Source organism: Hemitrygon akajei, chromosome 7 (genome assembly GCF_048418815.1).
Source record: "Hemitrygon akajei chromosome 7, sHemAka1.3, whole genome shotgun sequence".
Lineage (NCBI taxonomy): Eukaryota > Metazoa > Chordata > Chondrichthyes > Myliobatiformes > Dasyatidae > Hemitrygon > Hemitrygon akajei.
In genome coordinates, this window is record NC_133130.1 from 140,117,054 (window position 1) to 140,130,424 (window position 13,371).

The following is a 13,371-nucleotide window of genomic DNA, read 5'->3' on the forward strand; positions in this document are numbered from 1 at the left end:
CTCGTCCTGGTCCTGCTTCCCCTGCCTAGACTGCATCCCATCCCGTCCTTGGGTTCCGTCTCGTCCTGTTTCCGGGACTCCAGTGTCTGTGTCCTGCAGTTGGGTCCTGATTCAACACCCGACTTATGACACTTAGTGAGACCACACCTGACTACCGTGTGCAGTTTTGAATGCACAGCATCTGAGGAAGGATGTTCTTGCTATAGAGGGAGATCAACAAAGATTCACCAACCAGATCCTAGATGTGGGATAGAAGGACTAATGTTGAAGAAAGATTGGAATAATTGCACCTATATTTACTGGAGTTTTGGAGGATGAAATTACCTATTGAAACTTATCCATTCCTAGAATGCCTGGAAGGTGATTGAATAGATTAGATGCAGAAACAATACTCACAATCATGAGGAGGTCCAGAGACAGAAATTAGGATTTGGGGTAAGCCAGTTAGGACTATGATGAGGAGAAATTCCTTCGTGTATGATGCAATCCTACAGAATTCTCTACCACAGAAAGCAGATGAAGCTAAATTATTAAATATATTCAAGAAGGAGCTTATCTAATATTATCAATCAAAGTGATCAAGGAATATGAGAGGAAAGTGGAGAAAGGATGTTGAATTTGGAAGAGCAGCATGATTGTGTAGAATTGAGGGGCTGAATGGCCTACGTGTGCTCTGTCTCATTTTGTACCATGAAATAATAACAAAACAAATAGTGCCAATGGAAACCATCCCAGAAATAAGAATTGCCCATAGAAACCATACCAAGAATTCACCAGTGCCTTGAAGATCACAACAAGCAGTGATCAGTGCCTGTCGGACACATACTATCTCCAAAATCTCAAGACTGGGTTAAAAAGGTTAGAAGATTATAGGCTCAGAGCACAACACTTAAATTCTCTAAACCAAGTGTGGCTTACTGTGGTCACACTATTGAAGCACAAGAATTGCACAAGTATGGATGCCCCAAGGCCACATCAAGTCAAGTCACTTTTATTGTCATTTCAACTATAACTGCTGGTACAGTACACAGTAAAAATGAGACAACTTTTTTCAGGACCATGGTGTTACATGACACAGTGCAAAAACTAAACTGAACTACTTTTTTTAAAAAAACAAAGCTACACTAGACTACAGACCTACACTGGACTGCATAAAGTGCACAAAAACAGTGCAGGCATTACAATAAGTAATAAACAGGACAGTAGGGCAAGGTGTCAGTCCAGGCTTCAGGTATTCTGATAGTTTGGGGGAAGAAACTGTTATTTAGCCTGGTTGTGAGAGCCTGAATGCTTCGGAGCCTTTTCCCAGATGGCAGGAGGGAGAAGAGAATGTATGAGGGGTGCGTGGGGTCCTTCATAATGCTGTTTCCTTTGCAGATGCAGCGTGTAGTGTAAATGTCCGTGATGGTGGGATGAGAGACCCTGATGATCTTCTCAGCTGACCTCACTATCCGCTGCAGGGTCTTGCGATCCGAGATGGTGCAATTTCCGAACCAGGCAGTGATGCAGCTGCTCAGGACGCTCTCAATACAACCCCTGTAGAATGTGATGAGGATGGAGGGTGGGAGATAGACTTTCCTCAGCCTTCGCAGAAAGTAGAGACGCTGCTGGGCTTTCTTTGCTATGGAGCTGGTGTTGAGGGACCAGGTGAGATTCTCCGTCAGGTGAATACCAAGAAATTTGGTGACATGACATGTCAGTGTTGTGGTCCTTTTTGGGATTTGTCAATTACTGTAAAAGGGTTTTCTCCAGGAAAGTCTGCAAAGATATCCTTTATCCTGGGCAGAAAGTATTGATCTATTTTCAGTACTGGGTTTGACTTTAAGATCACCACAAATCCTGACAGACCCATTCTTCTTGGTCACTGGGACCACTGGGATTGCCCACAGACTCCACTCAACCTAGGAAAGAATTCCTTCAGCCTTCATGTGATCTAGCTCACTGGCTACTTTATCATGGATGATATAAGGAATCAGATGGCTTTATAGAGCTTGGGTATGCCATTTTCATTCAATACTATTTTACCTATACACTTAGGTTTTCTAATGCCATCCTTGAACACTGGCATGGCGTCACCCAGTACCTTTCTTAATTTGCTTTCAGTCAACTCTACTGCAGGGGATGTGGAATGCAAATGGTGGGTAAATCTCCAATCAAGTTGCAGTTATCTCAGCTAATCGCGTCCCCACAATGCTGGCCTTCCTGTTTTTTACCACATGCAAGCCCAATCTGATTTGTTGGTTGTTGTATTTCACTATTACAAATGTCATTCCCACAGGTGGTATCTTTTCTCCAAAATAAGTTCTTAGTTAGAGATCTACAAGCTTCAGTTCAGTATTTTTGAAATGCTGTTCAAATTCAGCCAAGCCAGTGTTCAATTCTATTTTAATTAATTTGCTGTTTACTTCTGGTGTAAGCCATATTGTTGGTCTATTGTTAGTTTTCACAATGTAAATCTCAAGGCTACCAAGTCCTGTGTCACTGTCATCATTATCAGATTTTTCATCAACAGCATGAAGTTAGTGCTCTTTTTCAAACTGCAACTTGACGTTATCTTTTTCTTTCTCCTGTGCAGTCCATTTATTTTTGTCGACCCAACATGCTCGTTTGAATATGTCCTACGTTGATGCATTTACCGCAAGCTTCACCTTTAAAATCTGCATTGGTTTGGTGTATGTGAGGTCCTGCCACAATGGTAACACAATTTGTTCAGCCAGGCTGGTTTCTGGTTAGGCGTTGCAAAGTTGCTCATGCTCACTTTCATTCCTGACTACTACTCGACTGTGTCTGCTGTTTCCATTGAAACAGTGATTTCAACTGCTTTTTTTAAATATGAGTTGTGCTTCAGTTAGGAGCCATTTTTGAATGTACTCTTGTAAGGCTCCACAAACTAAACAACCTTTCAGTGCATCATTAAGCCCATTATTAAACTGACAATGCTTTGACAATCTCTTCAATTCAGCCACATATGCTGAAAATGAACTCCCCTTCCTTTTTTTTTCTGCTTATGAAAGCTAAAGTGTTCTGCAATCAACAATGGTTTCAGTTCTAAATGTTCCTGCGTTACTTTCATGATATCAGCAGTGTTAATTTTGGCTGGTTTGCTCGAAGCAGACAAACTTCTAAGCAAACTGTATGCTTTGTCATCAAATGCTCTCACCAAAATTGGCACTCGTTTTTAATTGGATATTTCATTTGCTTTTATATACTGCTCAATTTGCTTAGCATTCAATATCCAGTTATCTCTTGTGCAATCAAACATGAGTATCTTTCTGACGTCGTTAGCTACTTCTGAATATTTTTAATTTATCATTATTTTCGACCGATACTCACTGTTAATGAACTCATGAATTTGGCCTTTTTCTGCCTTTATTTTAAACTCGAATGTCTCACTGCACTTCAACAGGTAGGTAGTCATCTCAGGTTCATCCTAAAATTACCTCATCACCACTGTTATATTAAATACATGAAACCCCGTTGGTTTCCTTGGTTGCACAAGTCTAGGGAAGTCACACTCCGGTCTCACCAAACCTGTGAGATTGAGACGGCTCTCCCACCCCAAACCCAGTTTGTGTGGACGCTGTGTAACTTGCAGCCCTGTTACAACTCAGTGCCGAGAAACTACAGGCAGCACACTGCATACGATTAAAGGAATTATATTTATGAATCTTCACTTAACTAAAGGATTAGTAAAGAAAAGAAAGAAAAAAACAGGAAGGGCCTATTATAATTAGACAATCAAATGTGCACCAGTTGGAGCTCAACTCTTCCCAAAATTCATGTTCACTGATTCTCAGTCGATCCCGGCACCTGGCTCCATCGAATCATGGTCCCCCACAGGGCCAAATCCTGCACCCGGTTCTCTCCAGCGTCTTCTCTCTTCATCTTCCACCGAACAAAGGAAAACCAAGACCAACCTTGCTGAATGAATGACACTCATTCCTCGGTTATCTTCAACAGTAACCCGGACAGGCTGAAAGCAGAACGGACTGCTCTTACTGACCTGCTAAAATGAAATACCTACAGCATGGCAGTAAAAATGTAACCAGGGTGTTAAACACGCACAACACAACTTCCTTTGAGACTCCAGCCATTGGACTGTACAGCAAGCTGGAGGAACTCAGCAGGTCGGGCAGCATCCGTGGAAATGAGCTGTCAATGTTTCGGGCCGAGACCCTTCGTCAGGACTGAAGAGGGGGGGTGCAGGGGCTCATCCCAAAACGTTGACTGTTCATTTCCAAGGATGCTGCCCGACCTGCTGAGTTCCTCCAGCTTGTTGTACACGTTGATTTGACCCCAGCATCTGCAGTGTACTTTGTGTGAGCCATTGGACTGTTTTCCCTCCGATGCCCATCGATTCCAGTTGGATCAGGGCTCCTTGTTGCCACACAGACAAAGGTTGAATTGTTGCTGAGGGCAGTCACTCTCGTCTCATGTCTTGAATGCATCTTTTTGATCTATGTTTGGACTAAATGTCTTGATGAAACCCAAAATGAGCATCCATGAGCAGGTTATTGTTGAGTGAGTGCTGCTCGATGGCCCAACATTGGGCTTTTACCAGTTTACTGCCCAGTCAGCCTCCTTTCCATAATCAGTGTGATAACAGTGTAAGCTGAATGGGGGGGTGGGTATAATCCTGCAGTTTTATCTGCAGTTGGAGCTAGTCCTGGAGGACTGGTCTTTGGTACAGCTGCTGGGATGTCATCAGGTTCTGGAGTCTTTGCTGTACCCAGTGATCTCAGCTGATTCTTGATATCACGCAGAGTGATTGAATTGTCTGGGGATTGGCGTCAGTGACGGTGAAGATCTCAGGAAGACGTCAAGTTGGAAGTCATGGTCTGACATATTGGAATGGGAATGGGAATTGGAATGAAAATGTTTGGCTACTGGGAAGTTCTGATTTGACGGATGGAGTAGAGGTGTTCGACAGAGCAGTCCCACTATTCATAACAGATCTCTCCAATGTAAAGGAGGTTCCATCAGACCCTACAGGCGACCCCAGCAGATTCACAGGCGAAGTGCTGCCTCGCCCGGAAGGACTGTTCGGGACCCTGAACGGTGGTAAGAGAGGAGGTGAATGGGCAAGAGGACCAACTTTTATGGATAAGTGCCGGGAGGCAGATTAGTGAGGAGGGACGAATGGACAAAGGAATCATGGACGAGCGATCATTGCTGAAAGTGGAGAGTTTGGGGTGGGGGTAAAAGAAGAGTGTGAATGAGAGGGGTCTGGACAACTATCTTGAGTGCGGAATTACATGGGATAAAATCTGCAGATTACAGATTAGTAATGTGGGTGCAAGGAAATTCATTTCTCAGGTGAAACTCACAGAGTAAACAATGCTCTGGTAATAATAAACACAACTGACAAATACAGCACAACAGAACGGCCAAAGATTGCAATGCAAAAAGAAATGCTGAAGTGACAATATCGGAGCAACTGTGAGAGGCGGAACTCAGATCTGGGAAAGTGGGGCACCGCTGGGAAGGGATGTGAAAGAGGTGATTGGTTGACAAGTCTGACGGCAGTGGGGAAGGAGCTGAGGAAACGTGGAGCAGCCAGGAAGTAAAATGATCCTTTGTGCTTAAGGACAGAAGGGGAAATCAGGAAGTCATAGTGAAAATGCTGAGGACAGGGGAAGTGAGTGGAAAGCGAAACTGGAGTGACTGTGATATTTATTGAATACGCAGAATGTGTGAACCAGACAAATGCAAATGCGGAAAAGTGTAAAATAAAACAACGAATGGCAGGATGTGTGCTGGGTGGGATATCGTGGGGCTGGTGAAGAGGGACGGGAAATGAGATTAGACCAACTGTGCTAAACCATGTATACCTGTCTGGACACGCCCCCCCCCCCCCACTGACTGCTCCTGTGGCTCCTCCCACAGACCCCTGTATAAAGGTGATTGAGGGCACTGCTCCTCCCTCAGTCTTCAACATGGTCGTGGTCCCTTTTCCACTGTTAATAAAAGCCTATCATTCACTTCCAGTCTCCTAGAGTTATTGATGGTGCATCACTGACAATAAGACTCAGGTTGGGGAGGGAGAGGAAATTTTTACAAGAAAGCTTGTGAAGGTACAGTGTATCGGCAGTGACAAGAGGGTGGGATATACTACCCAGTGCAGGGTAGTACGCTGGGCAGGCCAGACGGTACACAGGAGTGTGAATAAAAGAGAGGAGGAGAGAAGGGGCCAGAGCATCATCCAGCTCCAAGCCAGGAGGCAGTGAGTCTGGGATGAACTGGGGGTCAGCGTCACAGTGAAGGACATCGATCTGTGCCAGAAGTTCAATGGCCATCAAGTCAGAAAGTAATCATCTCTTAACAATTGGAGTGCATTCTGACCAATACATAACTTCCCTTCACCTAAGACGCCGCTCACTCACCCTAATGTCCAGATACACATGCCACAAGAGTAAGTTTATCACCCAACCTTTCCAACACAGTCACTGGCCACTTCCCTCATTGTCAGGGCTGAGTAACGCACAGCCTGTGGCTGTGACACTGCAGCGGCCACTGAACTTCAACACTTCCTGATACTGCAAAGTCCTTCTCACATCCCCTTTCTTGTTCTCCCCACAATCTCCCCTGGTTTACAGGCCGTCCCTGGGAATTAGTACCTCTGCTATCCTGCTCCGTTGGAGTGAGTGTTCCTGAAAATGGATCCAGAGCGGTGGGGTATGTCTGCAGGTCCACGGTGCGTGGGGCTGTGCCCCAGCAAGGGTCAGCATGTGTGTGGGTCACGGGAGTGTCTCGCTGTCAGAACACCAGGCCGCAAACAAACCCTCTTACAATAACTGCACCTGGCAATAATCCTCCCCTCCCTCGAGTCCGCGAATGGGCTATGCTGGGACAGCCAAGGGTACCCAAGGATCAGGGATGTGAGTGGTGAGTCAGTAATGTAGAAACTAAAATCTTCCACATGATTTCTTATCCTCATCCGCAAGACCACAGTCTGTTGCTGGATCTGCCCAGAACCTATGGGGCAACTGTCCAAGACAGTTACGGAAATGGACTGGCTCAACTCTCTCAGCGGCATGTCGAACCAACAGGCAGTTCCTAAATCCAGAAAATTATCTGCTGCCCCAGAGTCCACAAAAGACTTCACCTGCCTCAGGTTCTTTCCCCAGGTGAACTCCACCTTCAGTACGAAACCAGAATCTGTGGGGATTGGGCATAGTGGCTGCTACTGTCAGTTTTCCTAACACTGGATGGTCTTATAGTTCCCCAGGTGACTGCAGCTTCAGACATTCAGCCTACAGGTGACCTGCTCATGCAGTAAAAGCAGCAACCTTGACTCCGATGCGGGGATCTCTCATCGGCAGAGAGTCTAGTGCAACTGACCTGCATGGGATCGCTGGATCTTGAGTAGGCCATGGGCTGGTCGTGGTCCAAGGCTTGGAGTGGAACTGCAATACGTAGGGACTGGGCTCAGTCTGGCTGGCTTCAATCTCCTGAAGCGGTTCCCCCTTTCGCTCTGCTAGACAGATAGACTGGCCGATAAGAACTTCCAAATTATCTGCTGGCTCTCCCAAGGCAAAGGCATCCTTCCGTTCATCTCAACGTCCGTGGTGGTATAGCATAGCCAAGGCTTCCCTGTTCCAACCACTCTCCTGGCACGCTAGGGTTATGTTGCTTTGATAAGCTTTGGGGTCTGGACTCTGCCACCTCAATTCAGCTGACCACTCCCCCCGCTGTATCTTCATCAGGCGGTCCGTGGCTCAACTAACCCTGGCGGGGTGATGAAACACCTTCCTCATGGCGGCCACGAATTCCTGCGAATCCGAGCAAATCCCTGACCTACATTCCCAAGGCGCAGTGGCCCAGGCAGAAGAGAGATAATGAAGGCCACCTTTCTGTGCTCCGAAGGGAACCCGGGCGGTTGGAGCTCAAATACTAATGAGCACTGGATGAGGAAGTGGTGACAGGAACCTGGGTCACCATCGAAGCTCTCCGGGGTTGGAAGATGAGGCTCAGCAGTGCGACCGACAGCCTCATGAGAGCGACTTTGGCTTCTTCCCTGCATCAGCTGACACACAGTGACCTCGGGCTCACGCATCTCCAGGTTCTGTGTTGAGATCGTCTTGCTATGGCTGGCCACAGCTGACGCAAGGCTCCAATACCCTGCTATTGTTGGCTCAATCTTACTGTGACAAGAGTGCTTAATGAGGACAGTTAGGACCCAAATGCCCGTGTGTCCGAAGCCAGGATCGAGAACTGAGCATTAAAGAATCACTAGATAAAATCACTAGTAGGGCCTACAACTGAGCACTCAACCTCAGTTCAGGTGTTCCTTAAATACATGATTCTTGGTGCCCATGATTAGTGGGACCGTCCTTAACCCTTAAAGGGGCCGCGGCAGTTATCCGTACTCTGGGAAGTTAGAGCGTCTAAATCCTGGAGCATCCCATAACTGTAGCTAGCTGAACCAGCCTGACCCTCGCCTCAGGCCCTGATGTCCTGACCTTTTCAGTCTGGCCTGGCACTTAAATCATCCAAACATTGGGTTCAGAGGCTTGGATGCACTCTGGGGCCTGGGCCCTGCTGCCTCGATTCAGCCTGTACCTGACCTTTCCAAACTTGGTTACCGGGCACTTAAATCATCATCCAAGCATCGGGTTATGTTGGTTTGATATACTCTGATGTCTGGACGCTGCCACCTCAATTCAGACTGTACCCAACCTTTCCAATTCAGCTTAAATCCATCGAACTTCGCATCTTTCCCACTGCAGTCCTGCCGCATCGAATTGCCTCCAAGTCCAAAGGGAAGTCGCAGGCTATTGTTTGCGGTGATCTTTTAACAGAAGAGGTGCGATTAACAAAGTACTTAGTTGTTTTCTTTGTTTCATTGGCCTCAGCAAGTAGTTGCCGAGCTTCACCAGCACCATCTTAAACTGGGAAGCTATGTTCGATATTCTGACACAGAAACTACCCCATACACACTTGATAAATTTCACTTCTACACTCTTTGCTTTGTCCACTTTATGCTCACATTAAAGTCCCTGGCAATGATTGCATTAACCCTGTTATATTTCCTGCTTTATACTTTGCCCTGCATTCTCACTCCTGGTCGGGAGCCTGTACACAAATGTCTTCTGCCCTTGCTGCTTCCTAGTTCTTCCCAAGTTAATTAAACTTCATTCTCCATCCAAGATCATTCCTTCAAATACCTTTCTTTCCAGGGACATCCCTCCATTTGCATTTTACATAGAAACACAGATAACCTACAGCACAATACAGGTCCTTCGGCCCACATGCTGAACATGTCCTTATCTTAGAAATTACCTAGGGTTACCCATAGCCCTCTATTTTCTAAGCTTCATGTACCTATCCAAAAGTCTCTTAAAACACCCTATCATATCCGCCTCCACCACCGTCGCCGGCAGCCCATTCCACGCACTCACCACTCTCTGCATAAAACACTTAAAAATGTAACCAAGGCAAATACATGCTTGATAGAGCTCTTTAGAAAAGCATATAATTCAGATAATGGCAGTAGAATCATTTCAAGCATGTATAAGGGGTTGTCAAATCTTAAAACACATTCGACTTCATACATTAAAACAAAATGGGAGAAGGAAGGAGGGATAATTATATCTGAGGAAGAATGGACAACAATATGGAGGTATCAATGGAAGTGTACCAGTTCACAGAAATGGAGGGAGTTTGGATGGAAAAACTTAATAAGATATTTTATTACACCCTCTCAGAAATCCCATTATGATAGTAACCTCCCTGTTTGCTGAAGAAATTGTGGAAATCAAAATGCAAATCATTATCATAATTTTTGGGACTGCCCTGTTATCAAAGACTATTGGAGGGGGATACACAATGCCCTACAAGACATTTTTAAATGTGAAATGCCCTTAGAGAGTAAGACCATATATTTTGGATATATACCTCAAGAATGGTTGAAAAGAGATAAATATTTGATGAATATACTGTTGGTGGCTGGTAAAAAGACTCTTACTAGGAAATGGTTATCACAGGAGAGCCCAACTTTAAATACATGGATGGAAATTACAATGGACATTTACAAAATGGAGAAGATAACAGCATCTGTTAATCATAAGCTGGAACAATTTGATTCATACTGGGAAAAATGGTTAAACTACATAATGCCTCAAAGGCCTGATTTTATCCTCACAAATCAATGAATCTGTTGTAAAAAAAAAGATCACTCCCTACTTGTACATAGTTCTTTCCTTTTGCTTGTTTTTTCTTTCCACTCTTTTCTATAAGTGTGTACCTCAGATAAATACTTTGTGGAGATTTGTGATATATATGATTATATGATATATATGTACAATGTCTGAAATACATCTTATGGAAATGTTTGTTTAATGATGAACTTCAATAAAAAAATAAATTACAAAAAAAAACTTACCCCGACATCTACCTTTTCCCTTCCAAAAGTATCCTGGAATATTTAATTCCCAACCTTGGTCAATTGTAACTATGTCTGTGTGGTGAAATACATATACCTGTCTAGACACGCCCCTCTGCTGACTGCTCCTGTGACTCCTCCCACAAACCCCTGTATAAAGGCGAATGGAGGCACTGCTCCTCCCTCAGTCTCCGAGATGTTGTGCGGTGGTCTCCTGCAGCTAATAAAAGCCTATCGTTCGCCTCCCATCTCTGAGAGTTATTCATGGTGCATCAGTCTGCACAATGTAAATTTGATTGTATTCATTTGTTTCTATTTATGACATTTGCCTTGTTATGAACACTTCAGATACAACCCCACCAGGCCAGTGGTATCGTCCCTCCTGCTCTCAAATTTCCGCTCCATCGACAACAAGCTGGATGAGCTGCATCTGCTGAGAGAAACACACAGGGAATTTAAAGACTACTGTGTGTATGTCTTAACGGAATCCTGGCTCCATAACAACATACCGGACGTGGCGATACAGCTAGAGGGAATGACATCGTTTCGTGCGGACAGAGAGGCAGCTAGCTTCGGCAAGAGCCAAGGAGGAGGTCTGTGTGTTTATATAAACAAAGACTGGTGTGTGAACGCTACAGTAGCTGCTAAACACCGCTCACCGCTGGCTGAATTTCTCATTGTGAAATGCCGGCCGTTCTATCTGCCGAGGGAATTCGCCATCGTGCTTGTGGCAGCTGTTTACGTAGCTCCCAGTGCCAATGCTGAGGCTAATGCTAACGAAGCACTGGGAGGCCTACATGAAGCCATCAGTGAGCTACTGACTACACATCCTGACAGCTTTGTGGTGATTGCTGGGGACTTTAACCACACCAGCTTAAAGACTCTGTTCCCCAAATTCCTGCAATATGTGGATTTCAAAACCAGGGGAGACAACACACTGGACTTGGTTTATACAAACACCCCACAGGCATACAAAGCAGCCCCCTGCCCCCATCTTGGCCACTCTGACCACATATTTGTCATGTTAACACCAGCATATAAACCACTGCTTAAACGTGTGAAAGCAGAGAAAAGACAGATAAGGGTCTGGCCAAAAGAAACAGCCTCAGCACTACAAGACTGTTTTTTGCACACAGACTGGGACATATTCAGGACAGCAGCCTCCTATGATGACCATACAAACATTAAGGAGTATGCGGAGGCAGTAATCAGCTACATCGCCAAATGCACGGAGGATGTCACTGTGGTGAAAAACTTCACTGCACGTGGTTATAAAAAGCCATGGATGACAACAGAGGTGCGTTCGCTACTGAAGGCCCGTGACACAGCCTACAGATCGGGGAGACAGGAGTGCGCTTCACTCAGCCAGGACTGCGCTTTCACTAGGGATCAGGAAAGCGAAAAGGGCCTACATGGGCAAAATACACGGACACTTCTGTGACACAGGTGACACCAGACGGATGCAGCAGTGAATTAAAGTTCTGACAGACTACAAGATCAGGCAGAAAACTGATGACAGCGATGCCTCTCTTCCTAACAGGCTTAACAAATTCTTTGCATTCTTCGAAGCATCAAACACTACAGCAAGGGGGAGAGCCAGTCCCTTCTTACCATCTGACCAGCCGGCTCCGATCATTGATTCAGAGGAAACACGGAGGACCCTTGCCAGGGTTAACCCACGAAAAGCGGGAGATCCTGACAACATCCCTGGACGTGTGCTCAAGGAATGTGCTGATGTATTAGCAGATGTCCTGACAGACATTTTCAACATCTCCCTTAGTCAAGCCATTGTCCCCAGATGCTTCAAAACCTCCACAATCATCCCTGTAGCAAAGAAATCGGTTGTAGCCTGTCTGAATGATTACCGTCCCGTTGCCCTGATCCCCATAGTGATGAAATGTTTTGAACGGCTTGTCAAGCCTCATACCACAGCCAGCCTCCCCTCATCGCTGGATCCTCTACAGTTTGCTTATCGTCCAAATCGCTCTACGAAGGATGCAATATCCACTACACTGCACACAGTTCTCTCTCACTTGGACAACAAAGACACTAATGCCAGGATCCTGTACATTGATTTCAGTTCAGCTTTCAATACCATCATCCTGCAGAGACTAGTGGAGAAACTGTTGCTGCTTGGCCTTAACACTGCCATGTGTCGCTGGATTCTGGATTTCTTGACAGAGAGACCACAGTCAGTCCGTGTTGGCAGGAACATCTCTGACTCCATCACACTGAGCACTGGATCCCCACAAGGCTGTGTGCTTAGCCCATTGCTGTTTACACTGCTAACACATGACTGTACAGCCAGATTCAAGGAGAACCTGATCATTAAATTTGCTGATGATACCACAGTGGTGGGGCTCATCAGCAAAAATGATGAAACAATGTACAGGGAGGGGGTCAAACAACTAGAGAGCTGGTGCAGTGACAACAACTTGATGCTTAATGTCACCAAAACCAAGGAGATGATCGTCGATTTCAGACGGTCTCAGCCTGAGCATCAGCTGCTCCACAGTGGAGAGAGTGGAAAACATCAATTTCCTTGGCGTGCAGATCTCGGACAATCTCACCTGGTCCAGGAACACCACTGGGATTGTGAAACGAGCCCGGCAGAGATTGCACTTTCTGAGGAAGCTTAAACAAGCATCACTCCCCACTAACATCTTAACTACATTCTACAGAGGCGTGGTTGAGAGTGTGCTGACCCTTTGCATCACAACCTGGTACTCCAGCTGCAGTGCTGCCGACAAAAAAGCCTTGCAGAGGGTGGTTAGGGGAGCAGAGAAGGTTATTGGGGTCTCCCTACCTTCTGTCCAAGACCTCTTTCAGAGTTGATGCCTCCAGAAGACATGGTACATCATTAAAGACCCCTCACACCCTCTCCATGAACTGTTTGTTCTTCTGCCGTCAGGTAAACGTTACAGGAGCATCAAAACTAAAACCACAAGGCTACTAAACAGCTTCCTCCCACAGGCAGACAGACTGCT